Below are 13,605 nucleotides of genomic sequence, written 5' to 3'. Positions count from 1 at the left end.
TTAAAACAGTCGAAGAAAAGACTGACAAAATAGAGAAGAGAATGGACTACCTGGAAGGCAGAGCTGACTCACGATACAGAAGATATGATGAATCAATCACTCATTTGGAGATGCAACGTGCTTCGTATGGGCTATGGAGTAGTGATTCCAAACAATTATTTAAAGATGATGAAGGTAGAATTTTGATTGTACAAGTTGACATTGAACCTAGACCTCTGGTTATTGTTTCTATCTATGCCCCTAATGAAGACCAAATGACATTTTACAAAAAATTACATCAAATAATAAGAGTTAAATATTGAAAATATATTAATAATTGGTGACTTTAATGCTAGCACAAACAGACAATTAGATCATTCGGGGGGGAAAAATAACAAAAGCAAAAAGAGAAGAAAGAATCTATTACCTAGCACGTTCCAAAAAATGAAAGTGGAATTATTATTAAATGATATTTGGAGGGAAAGACATCCTCATAAGAGACAATATACTTTTTACTCTAACCCCCATAAAATTTGGACAAGAATAGACATGGTATGGGCTTCAAAAATAACCGCAGAACAAATAAAAGAGGTCGAGATAGATGTTAATACATGGGCTGATCATAATCCTGTAGTAGTTTATATGAGAACTAATAATAAACAGATTAATTGGCGGATGAATAGAAATATTTTGAAAGACAAGAAATATAAGGATTGGATTGAAAAAGAATTAAAAATATTTTTTGAAATTAATAAAAATTCAGACACTACTTCACAAAATCTATGGGACACAGCTAAAGCATACATAAGAGGATTAACGATATCTTATACAGCAAAATATAACAAGGAAAACAAAATAAAATATGAAAAACTAATAAATGAACTAAAACAACTAGAATCTTTATCACAACAAAATACAAAGAATAAAGATTTGAAAACAAAAATAGATGTAATCAAACATAAAATTAGATTGATAGAACAAAATCAAATAACTGAAAAAATAAAAAGAGTAAAACAATATCACTTTGAACATGCGAATAAACCAGGCAGATGGCTAGCATATAAACTTAGAAAACAGAGGCAATCAAAAATAATTAAAAAATTAGAAGATAAGGACGGTTTAATAAAATATGATACAGAAGGAAAAGCAGACATTGTATATAATTTTTTTAAAGAACTATATACAAAAGATAATATTAGCGAAGATGACGTTTTTAACTACTTAGAACACTCAAAATTACCACAAATAACGGAAGATCAACAGGCGATTATGGATGGACCAATAACAATGGAAGAACTCCTAACAATAATTAAAAAACAGAAAAATAATAAAGCCACTGGCCCAGATGCCATACCGGCAGAATGGTATAAAATAGAAAATGAAACAATAAGAAATAATATGTTAGAAATTTTTAACGAATGTAGACTTGAGGGTAAAATTCCCAAATCCTGGTCAGAATCATTAATAACCCTAATTCATAAGTCAGGTACTGAACCAGAAAAAATTAAAAACTACAGGCCTATATCATTATTAAATGTAGATTATAAGATATTTACTGCTATATATGCAGATAGACTTAAAAGAGTTATAAATGGGATAATACATCAAGATCAAAATGGCTTTTTACCAGGTAGACAAATTAAAAATAACCTTAGAGTTGTCATAAATACGTTAGAATATTATGAGCAACACCCAGGGAAAACATTATCATTAATGTTCCTAGATGCTCAAAAAGCCTTTGACAACGTTAATTGGATATTTATAAAAATGCAATTAAATAAAATGAGATTTGGTCCAAAATTTGTTAATTTAATAGATGCCATATATTCAAAACAAACAATGAACATAATACTAAATAATGAACAATTGGAAACCCTTGAGATAAATAAGGGAGTTCGCCAAGGCTGTCCTATATCACCTTTGTTATTCATTATGACCTTGGAGACTTTATTAATCAAGATAAGAGCAGACCCAAAAATAAAAGGCCTAACTGTAGGAGATGAGACTTACAAAGTCCAAGCTTTTGCAGATGATTTGACTTTTATAATTGAAGAACCGATAACGACAGTCCCAATACTAATGCAGACAATAGAGCATTATGGAAAGGTAGCAGGTTTAAAGTTAAATAAAAGTAAAACACAATTTTTAACCAAAAATATGAGTAAAATACAAGAAACTAAATTAGAATGCATTTCCGGAATAAAGATTGTTAAAAAAGTAAAGTATTTAGGAATATGGTTAACAGCTAAAACAATAACATTAAAAAATGATAATTATATAAAATTATTGACAGAAATCAAAAAAGATTTAGAAATCTGGAACAATTTAAAAATATCCTTTTTAGGAAGAGTGGCAACAATTAAGATGAATATCCTGCCCAAAATCTTATTTCTTTTTCAGGTAATTCCAATAAATCCAGGGGCTATTTTTTTCAAAAATTTAACAAATATAGTTAAAAAAAAATTATGGCAAGGGAAAAAAGCAAGGATAAAAATAAATTTTCTAGAGGATATTAAAGAAAGGGGAGGTTTCGGACTTCCAAATTGGAAACTATATTATCAGGCGGCCGCCTTAACATGGATTAGAGATTGGATAACTTTAGAAAATAAAAGAATATTAAATTTAGAAGGGCAAGATCTCATGCTTGGATGGTATGCCTTCATATGGTATGATAAGGAGAAAAACCACTCATATTTCAAAAGACATACACTAAGGAAATATCTAATAGAAGTCTGGAAAGATATAAGGAAAAATCACTTTTTAACCATTTCAGAATGGCTCGTCCCTCTAGAAGCAATAATACACCCAAAGTCCATAAAGGACAAAAAAATAATAAGATACAAAGATCTATTGAATGACCAAATGAAATTAAAATCTAGGATCAAACTACAAGAAGAAGGGATAACAATAGATTGGTGGCACTATGCACAGATTCGATCCAGACACCAGAAGGACAAAACACTCTACATCTTCAATAAGAACAAAAATTTGTTAAGCAATTTAATTACTCTTAACCAAACAAAAACAATAGGGAAAATATATAAATTCCTCATCGCACACAAAAATGTAGAGTTGACTCTAAAAGATAATATGATAAGATGGTGCAAAAACATTGGTAAAGAAATAGATATAGATACATGGGAGAATGTCTGGATTAATAATTGGAAAATGACCAAATCAGTATCATTAAAAGAAAACCAAATTAAAATGTTTTATAGATGGCATCTCCCACCAAATAGGATAGCAAAAATGTTTCCTAAAACTTCTCCATTGTGTTGGAAATGTAAGAAAGAAATAGGAACCTATTACCATCAATGGTGGACATGTGGTAAAGCTAAAATATATTGGAAGACGATAGAGAAAATAATAAAAGAAATTATAAAACAAGATATAGAAATTACCCCGGAATTTTATTTATTAGGAATTACCAATCAGATTTATAAGAAAGAAACTCTATACTTAATTATACACATATTAAATGCGGCTAGAATCACCTATGCACAGAATTGGAAGGGGGAGGAAGTCCCCAAAGAAGAAGAAGTTATTGCACAAATATTAGATTGCGCTGAAATGGATATGATGACAAGACGTCTAAATGATCAAGAAGATACTAAGTTCTACGAAACAACAACTTATTGGACCCAAATCAGCATGGCTTTACTGAAGGCAAATCATGTCAGACTAATCTCATTGATTTCTTTGACTATGTCACAAGGGTGTTGGATCAAGGTGGTGCCGTGGATATTGCCTATCTGGACTTCAGCAAAGCCTTTGATACGGTTCCACATAAAGAGCTGATGGATAAATTAGTGAAGATTGGACTTAATCCCTGGATAGTTCAGTGGATTTCAAGCTGGTTGCGACCTCTCCGCGGCACTAGACCCCGTAGAGCTCCATGGTTCAACGAGGAGCTCCGGGAGTTGAAACGCCAGAAGAGACGTCTAGAGAAGCGATGGAGGAAGAGTAAGTCCGAATGCGATCGAACACTTGTAAGAGCACATGTTAAGACTTACAAAGTGGCGCTCAAGGCGGCAAGATGCGCGTATCATTCCGCCTTGATTGCATCAACGGAATCCCGCCCGGCCGCTCTGTTTAGGGTGACCCGCTCCCTTCTTAATCAGGGGGGAGTTGGGGAGCCCTTGCAGAGTAGCGCCGAGGATTTTAACACGTTTTTCGCTGATAAAATCGCTCGGATCCGAGCGGACCTCGACTCCAATTGGAATACAGAGTCGACTGACAACGAGTCAGTTGAGGTGACTGGGGCACGTACTTGTCCACCTGTCTGGGAAGAGTTTGATCTGGTGACACCTGATGAAGTGGACAAGGCCATTGGAGCTGTGAGTTCCGCCACCTGTTTACTGGATCCGTGTCCCTCCTGGCTGGTTTCGGCCAGCAGGGAGGTGACACGGAGCTGGGTCCAGGAGATTGTCAACGCTTCTTTGGGGAGGGGGTCCTTCCCGGATCCCTACAAGGAGGCACTTGTGCGCCCCCTCCTCAAGAAGCCTTCCCTGGACCCAGCCATTCTCAACAACTATCGACCAGTCTCCAACCTTCCCTTTATGGGGAAGGTTGTTGAGAAGGTGGTGGCGCTCCAGCTCCAGCGGTCCTTGGAAGAAGCCGATTATCTAGGTCCTCAGCAGTCAGGATTCAGGCCCGGCTACAGCACGGAAACTGCTTTGGTCGCGCTGATGGATGATCTCTGGCGGGCCCGGGACAGGGGTTTATCCTCTGTCCTGGTGCTTCTTGACCTCTCAGCGGCTTTCGATACCATCGACCATGGTATCCTTCTGCACCGGCTGGAGGGGTTGGGAGTGGGAGGCACTGTCCTTCAGTGGTTCTCTTCCTACCTCTCTGGCCGGTTACAGTCGGTGTTAGTGGGGGGTCAGAGGTCGACCTCTAGGTTACTCCCTTGTGGGGTGCCTCAGGGATCGGTCCTCTCCCCCCTACTATTTAATATCTACATGAAACCACTGGGTGAGATCATCCAAGGGCATGGGGTGAGGTATCATCAGTATGCAGATGATACCCAGCTTTACATCTCCACCCCTTGTCCAGTCGGCGAAGCAGTGGAAGTGATGTGCCGGTGCTTGGAGGCTGTTGGGGTCTGGATGGGTGTCAACAGACTCAAACTCAACCCGGATAAGACGGAGTGGCTGTGGGTTTTGCCTCCCAAGGACAATTCCATCTGTCCATCCATCACCCTGGGGGGGGAGTCACTAACCCCCTCAGAGAGGGTCCGCAACTTGGGCGTCCTCCTCGATCCACAGCTCACATTAGAGAAACATCTTTCAGCTGTGGCGAGGGGGGCGTTTGCCCAGGTTCGTCTGGTGCACCAGTTGCGGCCCTATTTGGACCGGGAGTCACTGCTCACAGTCACTCATGCCCTCATCACCTCGAGGCTCGACTACTGTAACGCTCTCTACATGGGGCTACCTTTGAAAAGTGTTCGGAAACTTCAGATCGTGCAGAATGCAGCTGCGAGAGCTATCATGGGCTTTCCTAAATTTGCCCATGTCACACCAACACTCCGCAGTCTGCATTGGTTGCCGATCAGTTTCCGGTCACAATTCAAAGTGTTGGTTATGACCTATAAAGCCCTTCATGGCACCGGACCAGAATATCTCCGGGACCGCCTTCTGCCGCACGAATCCCAGCGACCAGTTAGGTCCCACAGAGTTGGCCTTCTCCGGGTCCCGTCAACTAAACAATGTCGTTTGGCGGGACCCAGGGGAAGAGCCTTCTCTGTGGCGGCCCCGACCCTTTGGAATCAACTCCCCCCAGATATCAGAGTTGCCCCCACCCTCCTAGCCTTTCGTAAGCTCCTTAAAACCCACCTCTGTTGTCAGGCATGGGGGAATTGACATGTTCCTTCCCCCTAGGCTTATAAAATTTTTGTATGGTATGCTAGTGTGTATGATTGGTTTTTAACTTGTGGTGTTCTTAAAATTAATTTAATATTGGATTTGTCTTGTATTGCTGTTGCTGTGAGCCGCCCCGAGTCTGCGGAGAGGGACGGCATACAAATCTGATTAAACTAAACTAAACTAAACTAAACTAAACTAAACTCAAGCATAGACATCAGAGAGTTATTGTTAATGGCAAGTATTCTGAGCAGAGACAGGTTACAAGCGGTGTGCCACAAGGGTCTGTTCTGGGTCCTATTCTTTTTAATATGTTTGTGAGTGACATAGGGGAAGGTCTGGTAGGGAAGGTTTGCCTATTTGCCGATGACTCTAAAGTGTGCAATAGGGTTGATATTCCTGGAGGGGTCAGTAATATGACAAATGATTTAGCTTTACTACATAAATGGTCAAAGCAATGGAAACTGCAGTTTAATGTTTCCAAATGTAAAATAATGCACTTGGGGAAAAGGAATCCTCAATCTGAGTATTGCATTGGCAGTTCTGTGTTAGCAAAAACTTCAGAAGAGAAGGATTTAGGGGTAGTGATTTCTGACAGTCTCCAAATGGGTGAGCAGTGTGGTCAGGCGGTAGGAAAGGCAAGTAGGATGCTTGGCTGCATAGCTAGAGGTATAACAAACAGGAAGAGGGAGATTGTGATCCCCTTATACAGAGTGCTGGTGAGACCACATTTGGAGTACTGTGTTCAGTTCTGGAGACCTCACCTACAAAAAGATATTGACAAAATTGAACGGTTCCAAAGACGGGCTACAAGAATGGTGGAAGGTCTTAAGCATAAAACGTATCAGGAAAGACTTAATGAACTCAATCTGTATAGTCTGGAAGACAGAAGGAAAAGGGGGGACATGATCAAAACATTTAAATATGTTAAAGGGTTAAATGGGGTTCAGGAGGGAAGTGTTTTTAATGGGAAAGTGAACACAAGAACAAGGGGACACAATCTGAAGTTAGTTGGGGGAAAGATCAAAGGCAACATGAGAAAATATTATTTTACTGAAAGAGTAGTAGATCCTTGGAACAAACTTCCAGCAGACGTGGTTGGTAAATCCACAGTAACTGAATTTAAACATGCCTGGGATAAACATATATCCATTGTAAGATAAAATACAGGAAATAGTATAAGGGCAGACTAGATGGACCATGAGATCTTTTTCTGCCGTCAGTCTTCTATGTTTCTATGTTTCTATGGAACAAAGTTTATAAATGGATAGATAAGAAAAAATAAGATATATAAGCTATTTTTAGTAAAAATGTGGTACTTATTTTTGCTTGGGTTATATTAATATTAGTTAAATTTATTGTGTTTGAGGATTATATTAGAATTAGTTTATATATAAGAATCAGTTTATATATAAGTAATATGGTAAGAATTTTTGTTTTATATATACATCAGTAAAAATGTGAAAAACTTTAATTCAAAATTTAGCAAAATTTTCAATATTCAACATATATCTAACTATGTATTATTTTTCTGTATTTGAATTTATACTTTCAAGATAAGCGGGGGAAATGTATCCCCATTTTGTGTTTAATGTTTGTATGTTTGTTTGTCTATTTTACGAAAATCAATTAAAAAATTTTTTTTTAAAAAAGAAATCCAATAAATAACTAACGAAATAACTGAATAACTAAATAACTGAATATCTAAATAAGTAATCTACAATCAGGCTTCAAATGGCTGTATAGCATCACCATCTCCTTTGCTCGTGCCCTGCAGAGAATGGAATCCTGCCCTTTGCCCCCTATTTTTACCATTCAAGAGATGACAAGAGGGTTTGCTTTTAGGAATCTTCTCAGAGGAGGAGAATTTCCTTTGGAGTGAAACTCTCATGGCTGGCGGGTTCTGTTCTTGCGTTTATTTAATTAGGAAGTCACCCAGGAATGTTCATTTATGGCCACTTCCTAATTATATCAATGCAAAAACACAGCACATAACAAATTATCTTGAACAACACTCACTCTCCCCCAGACTCCAAGGCAGTGAGAGGGGTGTCCTGCCCTGGAAAAACTGCTGGAAAAACCTCTCCTTTCCCTGCGTAAATTTAGGGAAAAAAACACCCACTCAATTTGGAAGGTTTCCTAAGGGCCACGTGAGTTCAGACCAACTGTGGGTTGCTCCTAGTACAGTACAGTTCTACGAACCGGTAGCGCAAGTGAACGGGAGGCTCTGCCCTCCCTGCCCCAGATGTTTCTGTGCATGCGCAGAAGCTAAAATCTCTGGAATCAGCTCCCCCCAGATATCAGAGTTGCCCCCACCCTCCTTGCCTTTCGCAAGCTCCTTAAAACCCACCTCTGTCATCAGGCATGGGGGAATTGAAATTTTCCCTTCCCCCTAGGCTTATAGAATTTATACATGGTATGCTTGTATGTATGAGTGATTCTTTAAATTGGGGTTTTTTAGATTATTTTTAATATTAGATTTGTTTACATTGTCTTTTTATATTGTTGTTAGCCGCCCCGAGTCTTCGGAGAGGGGCGGCATACAAATCTAACAAATAAATAAATAAATAAATAAATAAATAAATAAATAAATAAATAAATAAATAAATAAATAAATAAATAAATAAATAAATAAATAAATAAATAAATAAATAAATAAAAAATAATAAATAAATAAATAAATAAATAAATAAATAAATAAATATAAAATCACCAAAATCTCACACGCCCCCTCACAAGATTTTGCTTCCACTGTGCATGCACAGAAGCATAGACACACTGAGACGCCTGCGCATGTATGCAAGACAACTGAAGCTGCGCGCACAGCCCACCCATTGCTCCTGGTGCGCCCTCCTTTACCGTGCAATGGGATGTAGAACCCTTCGATGGCTCAGACTTTGTTTCAATACTAATTTGCTTATCCAGCAACTAAGCAGTTCTAACTACCTTTCCGTACGATGTACTTCACCAGTTGGGTTTGTCAATAGATGATCTAACCAGCAATGTATGTTTGGAGAAATGAGTATTATATTAGCTTGAGAGCTAGGGCCGGGTGCTGTACTGCAGGCCACTGAAGCTGACTGGATCTGAAGGTCAGCGGTTCAAATCTCATCACCGGCTCCATGTTGACTCAGCCTTCCATCCTTCTGAGGTGGGTAAAATGAGGACCCGGATTATTGGGGACAATATGCTGGCTCAGTTAAAAAGTGCTATTGCTAGCATGTTGTAAGCCGCCCTGAGTCTAAGGAGAAGGGCGGCATAAAAATTGAATAAATAAATAAAATAAATAAATAGGGCTGCACTTTTTATCTATCTATCTATCTATCTATCTATCTATCTATCTATCTATCTATCTATCTATCTATCTATTTATTGGATTTGTATGCCGCCCCTCTCTGCAGACTCGGGGCGGCATACAATTTATTATTATTATTATTATTATTATTATTATTATTATTATTATTATTATTATTTATTAGATTTGTATGCCGCTCCTCTCCGTAGACTTAGCCATAAGAGGGAGTCAGATGTGTCACTCTATGGTGTGGCTAATGCGGTTAGTCTTGCTAATGCTTGCTATTGCTCTATTGCTCTTGCTAACGCTAATAACCTGATCTTACTTTCTCCTAGTTTTGTCTGTGTGACTATAGTATAGACTTGCTGTGTGCCAAATACTGGTCTATGCAGGGGTGGCCTGCTGCCCGGACTTGGGGGGGGGGAGACGATGGACGCTGTGGGGTAGCAAAAATGGAGTTCCACCCCAGAGCACCCAATTTGCACTGAAAGATGTTGGAAGAAAATGCAAGACATCCTGCATAAGCCACAGTGTGGTAGTAAAAAAAAATGGTAGCCCTTCACTGGGTCTATATATTATGTATGTAATAGTTATGGTATTATATAGAACTGTGTGTTCAGCAGGAGAGAACTATTGTAGAATTATATAAGTATATAGAGCAGGCTTTTCTGAAGGGGTTAGCTGCTGTATTATTGGGTAGCTGCTGTATGTATAGAACTGTATATTCTGATCTCTGGTTTGTATATGATTGCTTGACTTGGATATGTATGTAGGGGACTGTTTACTGATTACTTTATTGTATATGTTGTAAATAATATTTATATTCTACTTATTAGTCTGTGTTATTGGTTGAACAACCACCACTGCCACATATACTCTGTTTCTAAGTTTAGGATCCTAACACTGGTTATAAGTCCAGTGTGGAAAATTAACACTACCAACAAAGCAGCATATGCCTTTCACTGGGGATTTACAGTGGCCCTTTAGGGGACACGGATGGCAAAGAAAAGTGGAACAAACATTATTCAGAGATGCAGGTGATGCTCTTCCTGGTTCATGGAAGCGACCTCATTCTTCTGAGGACAAGGACTTTTGGAAAACAGGCTGCTTTGTTGCAAGAAAGCATTGGATGCTCGTTTCGGAGGTGAAAATGAGGAAGGAAATGTTTGGCCTGAAAGCCACATTCCATCTGCATTGTCATTTCTTGACGGTTCCCCAGATGGAGCGCTACAGTCTGGTGGGTTTCCTTTTTCCTCTTACCTCATATGCTGCAACGTTCTACCTGTCAATGACTACTTCAGCTTCAACCGCAACAACACAAGAGCATGCAACAGATTCAAACTTAATATTAACCGCTCCAAACTTGACTGTAAAAAATATGACTTCAGCAACCGAGTTGTCGAAGCGTGGAACTCATTACCTGACTCAGTAGTGTCAACCCCTAACCCTCAACATTTTTCCCTTAGACTATCCACGATTGACTTCGCCAGGTTCCTTAGAGGTCAGTAAGGGGTTTGCATAAGTGCACCAGTGTGCCTTCCGTCCCCTGTCCAATTGTCTCTCATCTCATTTATCTTTTCTTCCTTTCAAATTTGTTCACCTATTATGTATTGGACTAACTAACTAACTAACTAACTAACTAACTAAATACCTTGACAGCTGTTTTTTCTGCCACATTCTCCAGCTGTTGAGAGAACGACTTGTGGTTGCTGTAAAGGCCCTGCCTGTACCAAGAGGTTGACTTCTTGACTGCAGAACTATTAACTTCTTCTATCCAGTACAAACTAGCACCTAAGGGTGGGGAGGGAAGGGGGGGAAAAGATTGAATTGAATTGGATATTAATTGGCCAAGTAAGATCAGACATTGCCTCCGGTGTAGAAGCTCTCTAGAAATGGTAGCAAAGGGTTTTAGAACCTGCTACTGAAATTGTTGCAAGCCTTAATTTATTGATTTTCTTACCCACCCAAAATCACTTGCACACAAACAGACACACATACACACAAACAATTAATTAAAGAATAATCACAGAACACACATACACACACACAACTTACTGTGTCTGCAAGAAGGAGCATGCAGGCTTCATCAAATTCTGCCAAATCCCAAGAAACGGGCCACCAAGAGTCACTGCAACTCAAGGATGAGTTCTGCAGGAAGAGTAAAAGAAAGAAAGAAAAAACTTTTTTTTAACTATACATAAGGAAAAGGCACTCAGGGAATAGATTTGATTATTGTGAAGCAATGAAAAACTCTCAACCACCAATTCAGAGCATAGGTAAGATTTCAGAGAGATAAATCTCTTCTCAACAGGCTAATCATTATTTGCATGAATGGGACATTTTTAGCAGGGAGATCTTCTTTAGGACCTCCCAGCCTAGGGAAGAAGTCTTACAATCCAGACAATGGTTTAAGCAGCAGAGGGCTGAGATGAGGGTCTACTGGCCGGATGCCTTTCCTGTCGCCAATGTGTAGTTATATTCAGCAGACATATTCTCATCGTGCTCAGAGGGAGAAATATCTGTCTCTGCCTAGGATCAAACTCACAGCCACTGTACCACTCACCCAGTCTCCACTCAACCATCCCCAATTCAAATCTATAACTCTCCAACAAGTTGATGCCATGGTAACAATTTGGATCTACTTTTTGACAAGGATTTTTGTGTGTCATAGTACACAATTTGGATAGGTAATTCTTCATTTAACAGCAGGCAAGCTTTACACATCCCGAAAGCCATTATTATTATTATTATTATTATTATTATTATTATTATTATTATTATTACTATTATTATTACTATTATTATTATTTATTAAATTTGTATGCCGCCCCTCTCCGTAGACTCAGGGCAGCTCACAGCAATAGTAAAAAATAATGTACAATACAAATCTAATATTTAAAAATCTAAAACCCATATTTTAAAAAGACATACACACAACATACCATACATAAACTATAATATCTACGCACCAGGTGGGAAACACCAGCACTGAGATAATTTGAGAAGTCAGGCACAGATTTAGCAATGTTAAGCAATGGTTAACCGACACTATTGTTTACTAGCTATTGTTAACTAAGTTTCAGTTAACTAAAATGGAAGACTTACTTGAGTAGAAGAACAAGATATAACCTCCTTGAGATAAGAAGACTCACCGATTTTGCAGTAAATTATGCCTTTACATTAGACATAAGCCAACTCTAAGTACTTCACCTCCATTCAAATATTTGTATAAGATGCAGACAAAATCCAGCACTAGAAATCCCTCACATACAAACAGGGCCCCAAGGGGGATTTATTAGGGAAAGATTATGAGCTGTTAGCAATTGGGCAGAGCTGGAAAACAGCAGTTGTCCCCTTATCTCTGGCCAAGAAAGCAAATTCAGGTGGCAATCAGCATCTGCCTACACGTCATGTTTCAAATCATCGCAAGGCAACTGAAAGTCTGCTCCCATGGAATCGGAACTTTGAGTCGTGTTCTGAATTGCAACTGCCATGCCACCAGCCCTGGCTGCAGTGGATTGAGGCCATAGAGCAGCTATCTGTACAACTGAAGCCCAGGAAATATTTTTTTTCTTTTTAAAAAATAATCTTTATTAAATATTTGAATTAAAATAAAACAAACAAAATTTGACTAACAAACATATAAACACACATTGTCTATTATAAGCACACATTTTATCATGAGATCATTTTCCTTTTGCACATACTGATCTCACTTCAAACTATCCTGACTTCCCATTTGATTCTGAGTCCAACTCAAGGCAGATTATCACTCAAAAACCTCCAAAGGAGTCGGCATCATCTCTCATTGGTTGTGGCCACCTTTGCATTTCTTTGATGCTTCTGTTGAAAGGTGGCAACCAATTGAAGTTAAGATGGACCCCCCCCAAGTACTTGCAAGTCCCATCTCAGCCACGAAAGCCAGGTGGGTGACTTTGAGCCAGTCCCTCTCTCAGCCTTCACAAGATTGTTCTTGTGGGGATGAAGGAATCTTACATACATTGACTGCCTGGAGCTATTGACAGAAATAATAAAGGTGGTGTGAAAAATCCAAATATTAAACATTGAAAATAAATGAATACTCCAGTCGCCAGGCCAGGTGTGAAATAACTACTATATCTGGCCAATGGAATTGCAGTTTGGGGCAATTTCCCCAAACCATTAAGCAGGTCCATCTCTATGTTTGGGGTCACAATATTCATCCAACTGAAAGAGCCTGAAGCCAATTTTTTAGCCCCTTAAACCTTGCAGGTTTTTCCTAGCACCCTTCACCACCAGCCAGCCAGCCCCAGCCCCTTTCTGGAGACAAGAACCTTCAACATGTTGGATGAGGAGTTTGGTCTCAGGGATGGAGGCTGCAGACACAGCAGGTATATCAGCACCTCTGTTGTGTCTGGCTGAACCCCCTTCTCTCATCTCTCAGCCTCCCCTTAATTCTGCCTTAAAGAGGTCTCTCCCTCCTGAGCCCAC

General features: G+C 39.1%; 1 protein-coding gene across 1 annotated transcript in view; it reads right to left on the bottom strand.

Annotated features, from left to right (window-relative positions):
- Positions 1-13,605, bottom strand: part of LOC139155168 (vomeronasal type-2 receptor 26-like) — a 180,271-nt gene that overhangs the window by 87,531 nt on the left and 79,135 nt on the right. Inside the window, exon 2 of the mRNA XM_070730252.1 lies at positions 11,191-11,283. The gene's annotated coding sequence lies outside the window, so the exon portion shown is untranslated. The remainder of the gene's footprint in view (positions 1-11,190; positions 11,284-13,605) is intronic.

This window comes from Erythrolamprus reginae (assembly GCF_031021105.1).
Source record: "Erythrolamprus reginae isolate rEryReg1 chromosome 13 unlocalized genomic scaffold, rEryReg1.hap1 SUPER_13_unloc_4, whole genome shotgun sequence".
Lineage (NCBI taxonomy): Eukaryota > Metazoa > Chordata > Lepidosauria > Squamata > Dipsadidae > Erythrolamprus > Erythrolamprus reginae.
This window is presented reverse-complemented; position numbering and strand designations above follow the sequence as displayed.